Source organism: Ambystoma mexicanum (genome assembly GCF_040938575.1).
Source record: "Ambystoma mexicanum isolate Mex_15411 chromosome 12 unlocalized genomic scaffold, UKY_AmexF1_1 Mex_chr12_unloc.1, whole genome shotgun sequence".
Lineage (NCBI taxonomy): Eukaryota > Metazoa > Chordata > Amphibia > Caudata > Ambystomatidae > Ambystoma > Ambystoma mexicanum.
Window position 1 is genome coordinate 9,945,096 of NW_027182322.1, and position 14,762 is coordinate 9,959,857.

The window sequence follows — 14,762 nt, forward strand, 5'->3', positions numbered from 1 at the left end:
CTCGAGAGGAGATGATGGAAGAAAATATCACTCCCACGCAACAGGAGTTGCTCACTGCCATTTCTACCAACAAGGACATCACCAAGATTGTCCAAAGTCACTACTCCACCCGCTAAAACAGAGTGTGAGGTGCAACCTATGTGGTTGAGCCAGCATCTGAAGAGTCTGAAGAGTCAGTCCGGAACAAGGCACTGTCTTAGTTGGAGATCCTGACCCTGTTGAACATCCTGAGCTGCAGTCTTTACTGGCAGAAGGTGGACCCAACACGGCAGACTTTAGCAAAGGACAGAGAGAGTGTCCTACTCTTGAAGGTCTTGTTAACCAACTTGATGGGCAAGAAATTGGAAAGCGCAGGTTTAAGCTGGGAAGATGGCCTCTTCTACAGTGAACCGACTGATTTTATCCCTGGGGACTGCAAAAGAATTATATTGCCCCTTGCTAACAGACTCCAGTCCCTACAGTTAGCCCATGAGATACCTTTGGCTGGTCACTTGAGTTTCAAAAAGACCAAGGAAAGGCTCTCTCTCTACTTCTACTGCCCTAAAATGGGTTCAGAAGTTGACAAATTCTGTAGGAGCTGTCAAACTTGCCAAACCTCTGGCAAGAGTGGAGCCAAGAATGTGACACCCCTGGTGCCTCTCCCAGTGGTGGGAGTTCCTTTTCAGAGGGTGGGCATTGACATTGTCGGTCCCCTTGACCCTACCACATCTTCAGGGAACAGGTTTATCCTGGTTGTAGTAGACCATGCTACAAGATACCCAGAAGCCATACCTATGAGAACTGTTACGGCTCAGGCTGTGGCTAAGGCTCTACTTGGTATTTTTACCAGAGTAGGGTTTCCTAAGGAAGTGATTTCCGACAGGGGGTCCAGTTTTATGTCCCACTACATGCAGGCCATGTGGAAAAACTGTGGTGTCACTTACAAGTTCTCTACAGCCTACCATCCACAGACAAATGGACTGGTAGAGAGGTTTAATCGTACTATGAAGAGCATGATAGGTGCTTTACAAGAACCCCTTAAGACAAAGTGGGACCTTCTACTGCCATGCCTTCTCTTTGCATATAGAGAAGTCCATCAGGAGGGAGTGGGTTACAGTCCTTTTGAACTTCTCTGTGGCCATCCAGTCAGAGGCCCATTGGCCCTGATCAAGTAGGGGTTGGAGAGTGCTCCTTCCTCCAAGCCAGTCAGAGAGACTGACTATGTGATAGGTCTACAGAGGAGAATGTTACACATGATGGCAGAAGCAAGTGATAACGTGAAAGCAGGTAAGGCTCTGGTCAAACATTGGCATGACCAGAAGTCTAACATGGTTGAGTTTACTCAAGACCAACTTGTGCTAGTTATGGTTCCAACAAGGCAGAGGGCCTTGCAGGACAAATGGATAGGACCCTTCAAGGTTGTGGGCAAACTTGGAGAGGTGAACTATTTGGTGGACTTAGGTAGACCTAAGGAGGCTCCCAGAGTCTTTCACACCAACCGTTTAAAGGCTTATGTCTCGAGACCAGATGTAGGAGCTTTGCTTCTAGCTTCAGCTCAAGAGGAAGAGGAGAGTGAACCTCTACCTGACCTCATCAGAGGACAACCTGTAGATGAGCAGATAGAAGTTGTTAATCTCTCTTCTCAGCTGACTCCTGAACAACAAGAGGAGTGCAAAGTTCTGTTGAATTAATTTGCCTCCCTGTTTTCACTATCACCAGGCTTGACCCTTTGGGGCCAGCATGATATTCTCACTGGTGACTGTTTACCTGTGAAAAGCAGAGGTTACAGAATGTCAGAACATGTGAGATCCCACATCAAAGGCAAGGTCAACAAGATGCTTGATCTCGGGGTTATAGAGCCCTCTACAAGTCCATGGTCTAGTCCAGTTGTTCTAGTACCAAAGGCAGGATCCAAGGAGTTGAGATTCTGTGTGGACTATAGAGCTTTAAATGCAGTCACTAAGACTGATGCCCATCCTTTGCCAAGGACAGATGAACTGGTGGAGAGACTTGGTTCAGCCAAGGTGATCTAAACTCAGACTATTGCCAAATAACACTGACAGACCATGCCAAGGAGAAAACTGCATTTTCTACCCCAGCAGGCCTCTACCAGCTTAAGGTAATGCCTTTTGGACTAAATAATGCACCTGCTACATTTCAAAGGATGGTTAATCAAGTTCTGAATGGGATGGAGGACTTCAGCATGGCTACTTGGATGACATTGCAGTGTTCAGCCCTACATGGAAAGAACATATTGATCACCTAGGATATGTTTTGCAGGCTCTTGAGCAGGCCCATCTGACCATAAAGGCAAGCAAGTGTCAAACTGGTCCGAGTAAAGTGCTCTACCTTGCTCATGAGGTAGGAGGAGGTGAGATAAGGCCATTACCTAGCAAAGTACAAGCTGTGAAAAACTGCTTGTACCCCTACTACTCAAACCCAAGTGAGAGCTTTCCTAGGTCTCACTGGGTACTACAGGAATTTCATTGAGAACTATGGGACCATAGTTTCTCCCTTGAATGTGATCTCATCTCCAAAATTTCCTAAAAAGGTTAGATGGAATGAGGAGTGCACTCAAGCCTTTGAAAGCCTGAAGAAAGCCCTTTGTCAAGCTCCAGTCCTAAGAGCTCCTGATTACCACCAACCCTTCATTGTGCAGACAGATGCCTCCAATATAGCTGTAGGTGCAGTCCTTAGTCAACTGGATGAGAAAGGTAGGGAGCACCCCATTTGCTTCATCAGTTGGAAACTGAAGGAACCAGAAACATGGTGGGCAACCATAGAGCGTGAGTGTTTTGCCATTGTTTGGAGTTTGAAGAAGTTTAGACCATACTTGTATGGATCTACTTTTGTGATTCAAACTGACCGCCAAGGCCTTGAGATGGTTAATGCAAATGAAAGGGGAAACCCCAAAACTTCTGAGATGGTCAATCTGCCTGCAAGGATTTGATTTTACCATTGAGCACAGAGCAGGATGTCACCACCAAAATGCTGATGGTCTCGCTCGGATGTTTGTAACCGACTAGAGGTAGAGATTCATCCAGGAGTGGATTAAATCCTGTTGTCCCTTAGACGGGGGGGCGAGGGTTAGGGAGAATTATTATAAATGGCTGATTTCCCTTAACTAAAGAGTCGCCCAGCAGCTTTGCTGGATTTCTAGGGTTTATTTCTTTCCACCTGTTAAGAGTGTGAGCCTTTTTCCCACTCTTACATGTGTTTTGCTGTGTGTATTTTCACTGTTTGTGTGATCTTGGGCACTGGAGCCTCACCTACTCCATGTGCACCACTTTTTGTGTGTGTTACACAGTACATTCAGTGCAGTAGCACAGGGGTGTCTTTGAAACTCCCCCCTGACTCCATTTTTCTGGGGCTGACTACTGTCCCCCAGAAACAGGTAAAGTTGCCATTAACTTTATATAGTCACTTTAAATTGCAGACCCAGTACACCCCATCTTATATGGAGTACTGGAAAAGGTTAACTCCTATCCCTTTTTGTCTGTGCCTCTTGGAGCCTTGTTTCGCTCCCTTAACTTTAAGACTTGTCTGGTGGCAGTGGTATCTACCCTAACTTTGCTACCACGATTATATTATATAAACATGGTATTGTTCCAGGCTATTATAGTAGCCTCAAACATAAACCTGCTTGACCAAATACATTTTACTTTGGTTCCGGCTGGGTTTATTCACCATTTCTTTTTGTTAAAGTCTTTCTCGTGTTTTTCTCTGCGCGCCAAACCGGGGATGATTCCTTTGTTCGCTGTCTTTTTCGCGGGCTTCTGCACAGAAGCCCTCCTTAAGGCGCCTGATAATCTAGGTAGGCAGGATGTGAGGGAAGGATCTTTGGACCCCTGCCATGGGTTGCCTTACTAACCCAAGTCGCACTCTTGTCTGATTGGCTTAGGGGACTGGCCTTGCCAGGCCAGCCACCCTGCTGTGTGATTGACAACCAGGCTGTATGAATGGGGAAAAACTGCATAAAAAGCAGGTCTCTGGGACTGGAAGAGCAGAGTTGCCACTGGAACAAAAGAACCAACAAGGAACTGGAAGAAGAGGACCCCTACAATGACTGAACCGCCCGGTGAAGCCCTGCTGCAGGTCTGAATCTCCAAATCCGACGACAGAGAAGATCATCCATGAAACTGTTTCCCTTGAGCTGGTGGGACCAACCAGTTCAGCCAAACTACAAGCCAGGACCCCTCCTCTGGCCGAATTCGCTGTACAGAGCTACAGTGGGCCAGATAGCCAGGAAGGTTGGACCCTCCTTGGGTTTTAAGGAGCGCACCTTTTATCCGTTGTTTTGCTTTGCTGGTGGTTTCTTCCCTGGGTGCCGCACGACCCTCCAGTTTTCCTACTTCGTGTCAGTCTGACAGTCGCTTCAGGAACCGTTTTCCCTCTCCGTTTTAAAGTACTGTGCAAATCCAGTTGTGCGTTTCGCTTAGCCACTGTAAAAGTGTTTGAAATATTTCTCCAATCCGAGGGCTGGTCCTTCTCTTCTCTTTGAACTAACTTTTCTACCGAGCAACCTTGTCCAGAATCAGTGCCACAAACTTTACCACGAACTACATTGAACCTGTTATCTTGAGCACAAGACTTTTGAACCATTGACTTTGGCCCTAAGCCTTTTCTATCTGATCTTAACCTTGTAGTCTCTCTTGTTCAATTGCGCTGCTTATTTGCCTGTTGGTTTTGCCTAATTTCTAATAACCTTGTCTTTCCCTCCCTTTTAAATTTCTGGAGTGCCATTTTGCTCCCACTTCATTTTGTGAGCTTAACTTGTCTGGAATTTAAGAGAAGTAGTGTGGTGTATTTATGATTGTGATTTTTCGACTTGCTGAAAATAGTGAAATGTTATACAACTGTTGAGTAAATAAATATATATTCTTTGACTTAAAACCTTGAGTCAGTGTTTGCCTGAATCATAGTAATTGCTGTCCTTTGTTAACTGTTTGTACTGCTCACTTACTCTTGAGATAAGTCTGGCTGCTCTGCTACTGCTACCAATATAACTGTGTAGTACAGGCTTGTACCAAAGGTGAAATTGTACTCTCACTTGTAGTCCTAATTGTGTGTAGCGTTCCCAAAGGGTACTGCATATAATTCTGCCTAACAAAACCTGCATATGTAGCAGAATGGTTCCTCGGATCTCCACTATAGCTGGAGTCTATGTATGTTTTCGGCTGGCGTGGGGTTGTTAAAACTCTCCAGCTGTGAATTGATGGCTCTCTCAGCCTGAGCCAGTGCTAATATCTCGTCCAGTGTGTGGGCTTTTTGTAGTAATTTCCATCTAAATGTTTGTGACTCACACTCTGCAATGATTTGCGATAGTAATGCCTCGGCTTTGGAATGATTGGCAAAGTCACAGTGTTTCATTTTCGTGTGTAATCTCATTACGTAGGCGTCCATTGTCTCACCTTTGGTTTGTTTGGTACTGTGAAATAGATGGTGCTCATAATCCACGTGTGTGTGGGGTGAAGTAAGCTACCTAAGCATCTTTTAGGTCCTGGATGGAGTCAATGGTATCAAGAGGCATCTTGTCAATAATTTTGCGTGTGGCCGAACCCACCGCAAGTTTCAGGAGATATATTTGTTGTGCGTCTGCTATGAGCCTTGTGGCCCCCATGTATAAGTCAAAATCTCTCATCCATCTGGCCCACCTGGGACCAATGTTGCTGGTGTTTGTGACATCAAAGGCATCTGGCATCTTGGCTGCCAGTGTGTCAGGCAGTCAGTAAGGCGCCTGATCGTGTGCCTGTGGTCCTAGTGCAGACAGGCCTTGACCTTGGACCAGTGCCCCTTGATTTCCCTCGTGGTCAGACATTCTGTATGCGTGATAACCTTATTTGCTTGGTGTCTTCTCCACTAGCTCCTTTCCTTTAGCCACCGTGAGGACACAGGGCTGTGTCCTGGGCCTGAGTGATCCTGCAGGCTACTGGCTTCTTATGAAGATGGCCACCTTTAACAGGCACGAGCACCATCTGCGTTATGTGGCTTGAGAAGTGGGGCCTTCCACCCCTGGGTACGTCTGCTGCTGCGGGCCCGTGTATGCTGCCCACAACGTGTGTCCTGGCTTACTGCGGCATCCCGGGTATCAGACCGCTGTGATTTGTCACGTGCGTCTGATTCGAATCACTGCCGCAGCCCGGGGATGAGAATGCTGCTATTTTCAAGTGCGCGTTCTTACTCACTGCTGCGGCCCGGGCCGACTCTCAGCCTTAATTGGGGTGGGTGAAGCAGCCCCACCTGGTGCTCTTTTGCCCCGATGCACAGCCTCGCAGTGACACACCTTCGAGTGCGTGTTGATGAGCGGTGTTTCCAGGCGACCGCTTGAGGTTTGTCCGCTCCCTCGTGGTCCGTGTCCGTTTCTATGCTTCCCGCCTCTTCGCCAGTGTTATGGCCTTGGGTAGGCCTCGCTCGCAAACAGTGATGCACACTATAATAGGCGGGACACAGAGTTTTTGCCGATATGTCTTACGTTATTCAACTTGTTACAATTCTGTCTTTAACCCCGCCCTCCCACGTAATTTCCCTTTCCCAGCCTCGCGCCTCCCGGTATCCTTGGATACGTGAACGTGACAAACGGTGAGCATAGAAAAATATGCACGGATTAGCCCTGCACATTTTCCAGAGGTTGATTAAATATCATTAAACAATTTTAAAAAGCCCAGGCGAGTGCACACCCACCGTGCTGATGGTCGAATTCCTCACAATCATTCACCATTCACCTCAAAGATGCACTGGGAATAATATCTCTACATGAGGGAGGACAACTTCATCACAAAGGGCCGCAGAAGATGGAACCAGAGCCCAGGACTGAGGAAAAATAACATGAGCCTAGGGAGCATTAGATATCTCAAGAAGCGTTAATACTGAGCTACAGGCACAGGTGTCCCTATGAACCCCAAGACATGGCACCCCAGAAGTCCCGCTCCTTTCTATCGTTTACAATGCACCCTTTATTCCACCTCTATAGCAGACGCGTTGCTGGGCACCCTGTGTTACTTGTGTTCACATGACTGCGTGTAACTCAAGCACCAGAGCTGCACAATTCCGGCTTTTAAGTGGATCCTGTTTACGAGGGATCCCGGATTCCCTCTGTGGAGATTGTTCGTCTGTCGCGACCGAAATGTGATTTATATTTACAATCAGAGCCCAAGATTTGCTCTGTTCCTCCCCATTACAGCTGCTGAGTGTGGGCTTTGCTGGATCTTTTAGGGCATGTGGGCACAGTTGAGGGTACATGGAGGGCGACTGCGGGCACCAGAGCCTCGTTTAAATGCACACGCGAAGAGAACGTGGATAACGTGCGCTGTTTGTGTTTAAATAATGCTTTTTACATGATGAAGAAACACAAACTGCCAGCACAGCAGACTTGCAAGGGTCTGATCTAGACAAACCCTCGGCAACCAATCAGAGATGAGCAGAGAGGCCCTGCCCTCCGTGAACACAGCTGCAAGTTGCGTTCGCTGCACTCCCGTCAGCCGTCACTGTAACGGTTTCAAAACACGGAACTAATCTGCACAAAAGCAGTGATGCATCAGACGTCTAAACACCACATTATGCCCGTTTTAGACAACTGTTTTACTCCAACTACATTGAAAATAGTTTACATATTGCGAAATGTGTTAAGACGATTTTAAATAAATGTTTTTCTTATTCCCAGAGGAGGCTGGTGATTTATAATCGGTTTTGCAGGATAACATATGAAAACATCCAATAGGTTTAAAATCACTGAGTACGCAGGAGCATTGTCTAATCCTTTTTTCGTTTTTCCTTTGTCCTCAATATATCTCAATGTAAGAAGATGAGAATGTCCATGCTGGCTGTGGCAATGTGTCGGAATTGCCATGTAAAGACACACTCGCAGGGATCAAATTTATGATTAGATTAATGGGAGCTAAAATTAGCTCCTGGGATTTCGTCAGTTAGTGACCAGGAGCTACCACTGGGAATGAGGAGCTAGTCCAGAGTCTTCCACAAATCCAACCTTCAGATGAGATGCAAACATATCATTTTGTCCATTATTTCGGACCCCTTTTTCTGTAAATAATGTATAGATGTTTCCTAATGTTTATGTATAGATAGCCCCAAATGCCCAGAGCTAAATTCACATAGGCGTATTTGTTCGGCATCAATTAGCCCGGGGAGCCAAAAGTATCTCCACTTAGATGTTGGTATTAAGATAACCAGGCTCTTCTAGGCAACAAGCAGGAGGTAAATAGCTCCCAGCCCCCCTCAATTTCGAATCCTGCACCCATGTTGCCCTTGCCCTTGATGCACTATTGTCACTATCAAAAACATGTCCATGCTGGTTGCAGCAATATATGCCAGCATCCCCACGTAAGAAAACCCTCAAGTTGAAATTGCCAGTAATGCCACTTCAAGAAAGCAAATCCATGCTGGCTGCACCAATATATGTCAGTAGTCCCACCTGAGGAGCCAGTCAAGTAATGTTGGTTTTGCCCATAGTGCACTAATGCCTCAGTACTGTAAGAAGACATGTCCATGTCAGCCCCCAAGTTCAATGTTTCACTGCCTCATAATTTCCTCCCCCACCACATTCATAGGTCCCACTTGTATTACTCTCACTCCTTCTGCCCCCACCGCTGCAATCATCCGTCACCCACACACGCAAACATTACACATAAACATCTCGCTCAAACCTGCATGCATATACATACCTCTGCATTCATTCACAAGCGCACAAAATCATAAATGGACACATTCACATGCACAGACTCACAGACCATTCACAAATATCCAGAAATAAGTACATAAATACACACGCACACAAACACATGCTGGATGTGATTTTTACCTGCTTGCTTATCAGCTGGCCCGACAACACACTCTCAACTGGAAGGCCTGCATCTCTCCAAGTATACTGACAGTCATTGCAACTCACACAGTTTGGCAGGAAACAATGGCAGACCTCTGAAGACATACCCATGAACGCTCATGCCAGAAAAAATGCAACCCGCTAGGGAAAAAAGGCCAAGAGATTTCTTGCAAGGATAACACGTTTTTAATAGCACAATTTGGAATATGCCAGCAAAGAACTCTGCTGCTCGAGAACGTTCTGCTGAAAAATTGTACTAGCAGAAGGTTATAAAGCAACACATCGTCATTACTACGTCATACATACAGTAGAAACCCACATGGCCGGTTGGTGAGTCTCTATGCATGGGAGGCCTGCTCCATAGGGGATGCCAGACTGCAATTGGTCCCAGCCCCGTCCGTCCATCTTCCATCACGTGGGGTCAGCTGGGCTCATCTCTAAAGGGAATGAAGGTCACGTTCCTCATTAGTTACTATTGTAAGGCGATGCTACTCTATCATTATGGCGTAAACCTGGGAAACTCAGGGACTGGCACAGGGGAAGGCTCAAGATCATGCTAACCCAAATTCTTCAGTCAGTTCATATCACACTCTCTGCCCCCAAGTTTTCCACCCTCGCTTTGGACTATTATGTTTTGCTCCCTGTGCCCTGCATTATAAAGTGTGTCATTATGAAGTAAGTTGAAATGTTTGTATTTTTTCAGATCTTTTTTTGTGTTTTAGAAGTATTCTAGAGTTGGGAGGCACTGCCTGCATGTAAATAAAGGAATTAACCCATCCCCAGACCATCTTTGAGCCCTTCAGTGTCAGAAGCTCTGGGCATATACTTGTCCCAGTACTTTCCTATGAGGCCTTGTCTCCACTCCAGGAATACCTTTTCTATTTATTTTTCCTTGGAGGTATAATACCTCCCACTTACCCACAATCCAGCAGGTAAATCATTTGCTGTCCTCTGGCCAGGAATAGTTGACTTTCGGGTGTGGGTCAGCAGACAGCTCCATTACATGGCCCCTGGAAGATCTTCCTGCAGGGTGGAAGATTTGTTCCAGGGGGTGTGCTCTGCTCGACTCCCTGCAGGGCTTGGAATCTATTTGAGTAGTTGGTGCTTGGCCCATTAAAGCACTTCCGGTCCCCCTGCAGGGTGCTGCAGTACCGATTGAGGGCATGACAGGGGAGAGCCCTGGTCATCTTGCCTAGTACTGACAAGTACATGGCTGGGGGGTTGCCTCTTCAGAAAAGGGTCTCTTCCTTGTCTATGAGTTCAGAGACTGGTTTCCTGGGTCCCGCGTCTGCCGCCACCAGTGGTCTCTCTTACCCGTCTTGCAGGTCTGGTTGGCCAGGTCTGGGAGTGCCTTACGGCCGGTGTAGCCATGGCTCCTTGCAAGCAGGGCAGAGCTGAGGTATTAGCTTGGTCCTGTGTGCTCTCCACTGTGGTTCAGGGTTGCTGCCCTGTTGGTTTGCTTACCGGGTGGTGCATCCTGCATGATTCGCTGTGTTGCCGTGGTTTCAAAGTTTCTCAAGGCTTCTGTGCATCTGTCTCTGGTTGCTATTGTGGAGGCATGGGAGTGAACCTGCATGGGAAGTTGCTTGGGCCTCTTCCAGTGTGGTTGGTGTGTATTAAAGGACACTGGGGATGTTTCCCTTTCCCTGGATGGGCCTCACGCCATGGGCCATGTAATGCATGCTAGGGGACAGTGTTTCATCTGATTTTTGGTCATACAAGTCAGTTCCCCTTTTCTCATCTTCCTGGGTCTCCCTCATAGATGCAGGGGGAAGTCCCTGGATGGTGAGTTGGTGGGTACTCCTCGGTCTCTCGGGATGGGGTGTCGGTTAGCCCCTGCTCTGCAGTCAGCCCGTGCTCTTATCTCCTCCTCTTTGACATGTGGTTGGCCTATGGTAAATGGGTTTATGGAGTTGCTGGTTAACAGGGCAGCTGAGAGGGTGCCTTGGACTGATGGGGCCCTGGGGCTCTCCCGCCGGGTGTTTCTGGTACCCATGCTTCCGGGATACTGCGGACTGCTCCCAGGGTTGGGCTCCCTGCCCCACCTTTTTATTAGGGAGCATTTCCGGATGGGCATGTGCTTCTGAAGATCCTCCCTCTCATTCTGTTGGGAGACTGGTTGGTGTCCCTGGGGTTTTGGGGCTCCTATTTCCATGTGAATGTACACACCTCTTAGCGGCAGTGTCTCTGAGCTTCTGGGGGGTATGATTGTTTCAATTCCTGGTTCTCTCTTTCGGTTGATGGTGGCTCGGGGAGCATTTGCAGAGATGGTGGCTATATTTCCTTGTCTTGATGATTGGCGCTTCATGGCGACTCTCCAGGGGTGGGTCGGTACTATTGTCTTCTGCTTCACTGGCACTGATAGATTGGGGGTTCCTGGTGCCTTGGCAGTTGTCCCAGTTGTCCCCTTCTCTTGACCTCCCTTTGTTGGGCCCAGGTTCTGTGCCGCCCAGGGGGTGCTACCCTAATGAGGGTGTGCAGTGTCTCCTAAATGCCCTGGCCTTTGTTCTAGGGTATCTGTGGCTCTCTGCAGAACAGTTTCTGGTGTTCGGGGGTCATATGGACGCTTTAGTATTCCTTATTCCATGGGCTCGTGTCTGCTGAAGGCACCTGGTCTCGATTCTCCTGGCTTCTCAGGCCTACATGGCCCGGGCCCCAGTAGCCTTGGATTTTCAACTGGATCTAGAATAGTGGTTGCTCTACGAGAATATCGGAAGGGGTTTTGGGTTGGAATGCCCCATGCTGCCCATCCTTGCTGCGGTTGCCGGTGACTTCAGGTGGGGTCCACTCTGGGGTCGCTGCCTCTGCTGTCGTGTGGTGTTGGGAGGGCCATTCTCAGGTCTTTCGATTGGTTGGACTTTTTCTTCCTTTTTGTGATGTCCTACCCCTCTGTGGGTCGATCTCACGCGGGGTCGTCTTGGTCGGGATGGACATGCTGTTGCCTGTTTTTTTGTAAACCATCAGGGGATTCTGGGTTGCCATCCCTGGATTTCTTGGCTGTGAATGTGGGGGCCTGGCCGGAGGTTCACCTAGTTTCTCTGGAGGTGTTCCGTGTCTGAGGGGTGGAAACATTTGGGGATGATCGCCTTTTTTCTGTGTCCGCCAAACCCCCCATGCAGGGGTTCATTCCACCTGGCATTTCTCAGAGATCTGTCACTGGCCTACGTCCCCTGTTTTTGCCCCCCCCCCAACCCCTGCAAGGTTCCAGACAGTTTCTCCAAGTTCGGAGCCATTGGTGTCCTGGGTCTGGAATAACCCTGGTGTTTGCTGTGGGCTGTCCTCCAATTCCCCCCATCCCCTACATAGTGCTGGGGTTTGGGTGGAGCAGGGCACCTGTCTTCTTGGGGATCCCCTTTGCGAGCCAACGTTCATTTCCCTCACTTCCGGTTGTTCGGTCTCAGGCCCTTGACAGGCACAGATGTCCCCTGGCCCTCTTCTGATGGGTCTCGGGTTTGGGCCCATTATCTGCTGTGTGAGGGCCCATTGGAGCGTGGTTTTTCTTCTTGGGTGCCCATTGCTATCCACCTTGCCAGGCGCCCCTTCACCTTGTGAGCCTTTGGGTGCCGCTGTGTGCATTTATTCAGTGGCTCCCTCTTCTTTCTGGGCTCCCTTCTGAGTTCCTGTAAGGGTTTGTACAGGGGCTGGTGGTGTCCTCTCTGGGCTCCCAGTGAGAAGCTTTTTGAGCTCTTGAGGGCACATGTGGAGAGCTTTGGTTGGGGGATCTGTGGTGGGGGCCGGTCCTGTACAGTCTTGACTCCTCTCGCCCCTGGTCCTGTAGAGGACTTCCTTCTGGGATCTGTCTTTGGTGGTTCTTTCTGTGGAGTTCTCCCTTTGTGACTCTTTGGGGCTTTGGAGTAAACTCTTCTTGCGTTCAAAATGTTCTTGGTGGCTGTTGCCTCTCCCTATTGGCTGGTTTGATAGGGGCTTCTTGTGTCATCCTCTCTTTCTGCAAGTACTCCCAGTATGATTGTCTTTCGTTGTGTCCCACCTTTATTCCGTGCATTTAGTCTACAGGTCATCGGACCCGTCCCGTGCACGTTCTCAGTCTTCGTTCTGGGGGACTGGCGGCCTCCTGGGCGAAGGGCGGTCTGGTGCTCTCTCAGCAGTGGCTATACTGGAGGGCTGCTTGGGTTACCCTAGAGTTGGTTCAGTTGTTGGTTGGTGTGCTGTCCATTGATGCGATTTGTTTGCCTTTCTGTGGGAGCAGATTGGCGATGGGATGCAGCAGCGGTTTTGTCTCAGTTTCTCAATGGCACCTCTCTCTTATGATGTATTCTGGTATGCCTCAGAGGTAAGCACTGGGACGAGGAAGAGGGATGTAGAGTTAATGCCCTGATTGCTTATGGGTAATCTGTATTACTCCTAGTCCCAATCTTCCTCGTCACAGTACTGATGACCCTCCTCTCCCTCCCTGGGCCGGGAAGGACCCATGACCCGGCTTGGGAAATTTGTAACTGCAAGATTGTGTTAGTGAGAGGTAATATACTTCCAAGGAAAAACAAATAGAAAATGGGTTCCTGGAGTAGAGACAAGTCTTCAGAGGCAGCATAGGAAATGTGCCAGAACACGACAGAGCGGGGCTCCAGCAAGACATGTCTTGCCACAGCAGAGCCCCGGGGTTTGACCCAGGGGTTTGACCATGACAATCACATCCGCTCTTCAATCAACAGTCGGCTTTCAGAAGACTGCAGAGTTTTCTGAAGTGGTCTGCTTCATGAAGCGGGGTTGCTTGTGCGTGTGACAAAACAGCTTCAGAACAGGATGCTCCCAGCGAGATCTGTCCTGAAGCCAAGTTATCACATGGACAAGCAACCCACGTTTCAACAAAAAGACACTTTCTGTAGACTCGGCTGGTCAGCTGCTTGGTTAGCTGCGTCCAGAAACAGCCAAAATCTCACATACTTGTTGTAGCTGTCCAGACTGGTATATATGTCCTGCAACGTAGAAACATTTATTTCTTAGGGTGTGTATTGGGACCAATTACAACTGCAGAGGCCAACTTCCATTATTCACTCATAAGGGCTTCTTACTGAATCACAAAAAGACATGTTTCAAATTTAAAATTCTGGACATACTTATGTTCGTATAATGCTCTTTGCTCAATGCAAATCACCAGGATTGGGTTCTATGAAGAAATAATGTATTGCCCCGCCCACCCCAACCCCCACAGCCCCACCTTCCCCAAGGATGAGAGGGTTCACCCAGTACATTTTTACCATTTCCAGCACTGCTGCATAAATACAATTATTACCCTATGAGTTGAGTCGGTTTCAGGGTGCTTTGCAGCTTTTGTGACAGAGGTCAAGACGGGAGACAACTGCGGGTATCAGGCAGCAGGCAGTTTGGCGAGTGAAGCTGGATGGGCAGCTGCAGGCTGGCCTACACGGCGGCCCAGTGTCAGGAATCATCTCAGTGCTGGTCGGCTGTTCTGAAGCACTGGTCGAGGCATCTCGGACGGCTATTGCAACGGCGACTTTACAACAGTTTGAGGGGGTCAACTGGATCAAAAATGTCCTTTAAGGCAGACGTCGGCAGATGCTCGTTGAGGCACTTTTCCTTTCCTCTTCACTGGGCTCGTGTCATCTTTTAAGGGGGACAGTCCAAAGCTGAGCAGCTGCTTTGTACTTGGTTTAGGGTTCAAATACTTTGTGGCAATGCCCACCTAGGAAGCTTGCTGCAGAGCCTAGCAGGGCATGCTGTGTGCTGGCTGGGTACCAGTTCTGGAGCTCCTGGAGGGCCCTCTGGATTCAGTATTTCCCTCTGTTCCCTAGGAGATGTTTATGGGAGGGATCTTGCTTCCCTCTTGGAGGTCTTTGCCTTCAATTCACTTGCATAAGATGTAAGGCAGAGTGTACCTTCAGCCTGGGTCTAATGATGAGTTCTTCCTTGTGCTGCGGGTGAAGCTTTCAGATGATCTGCCAAAAGAGGGGCTCCACCCTCTTTTAAA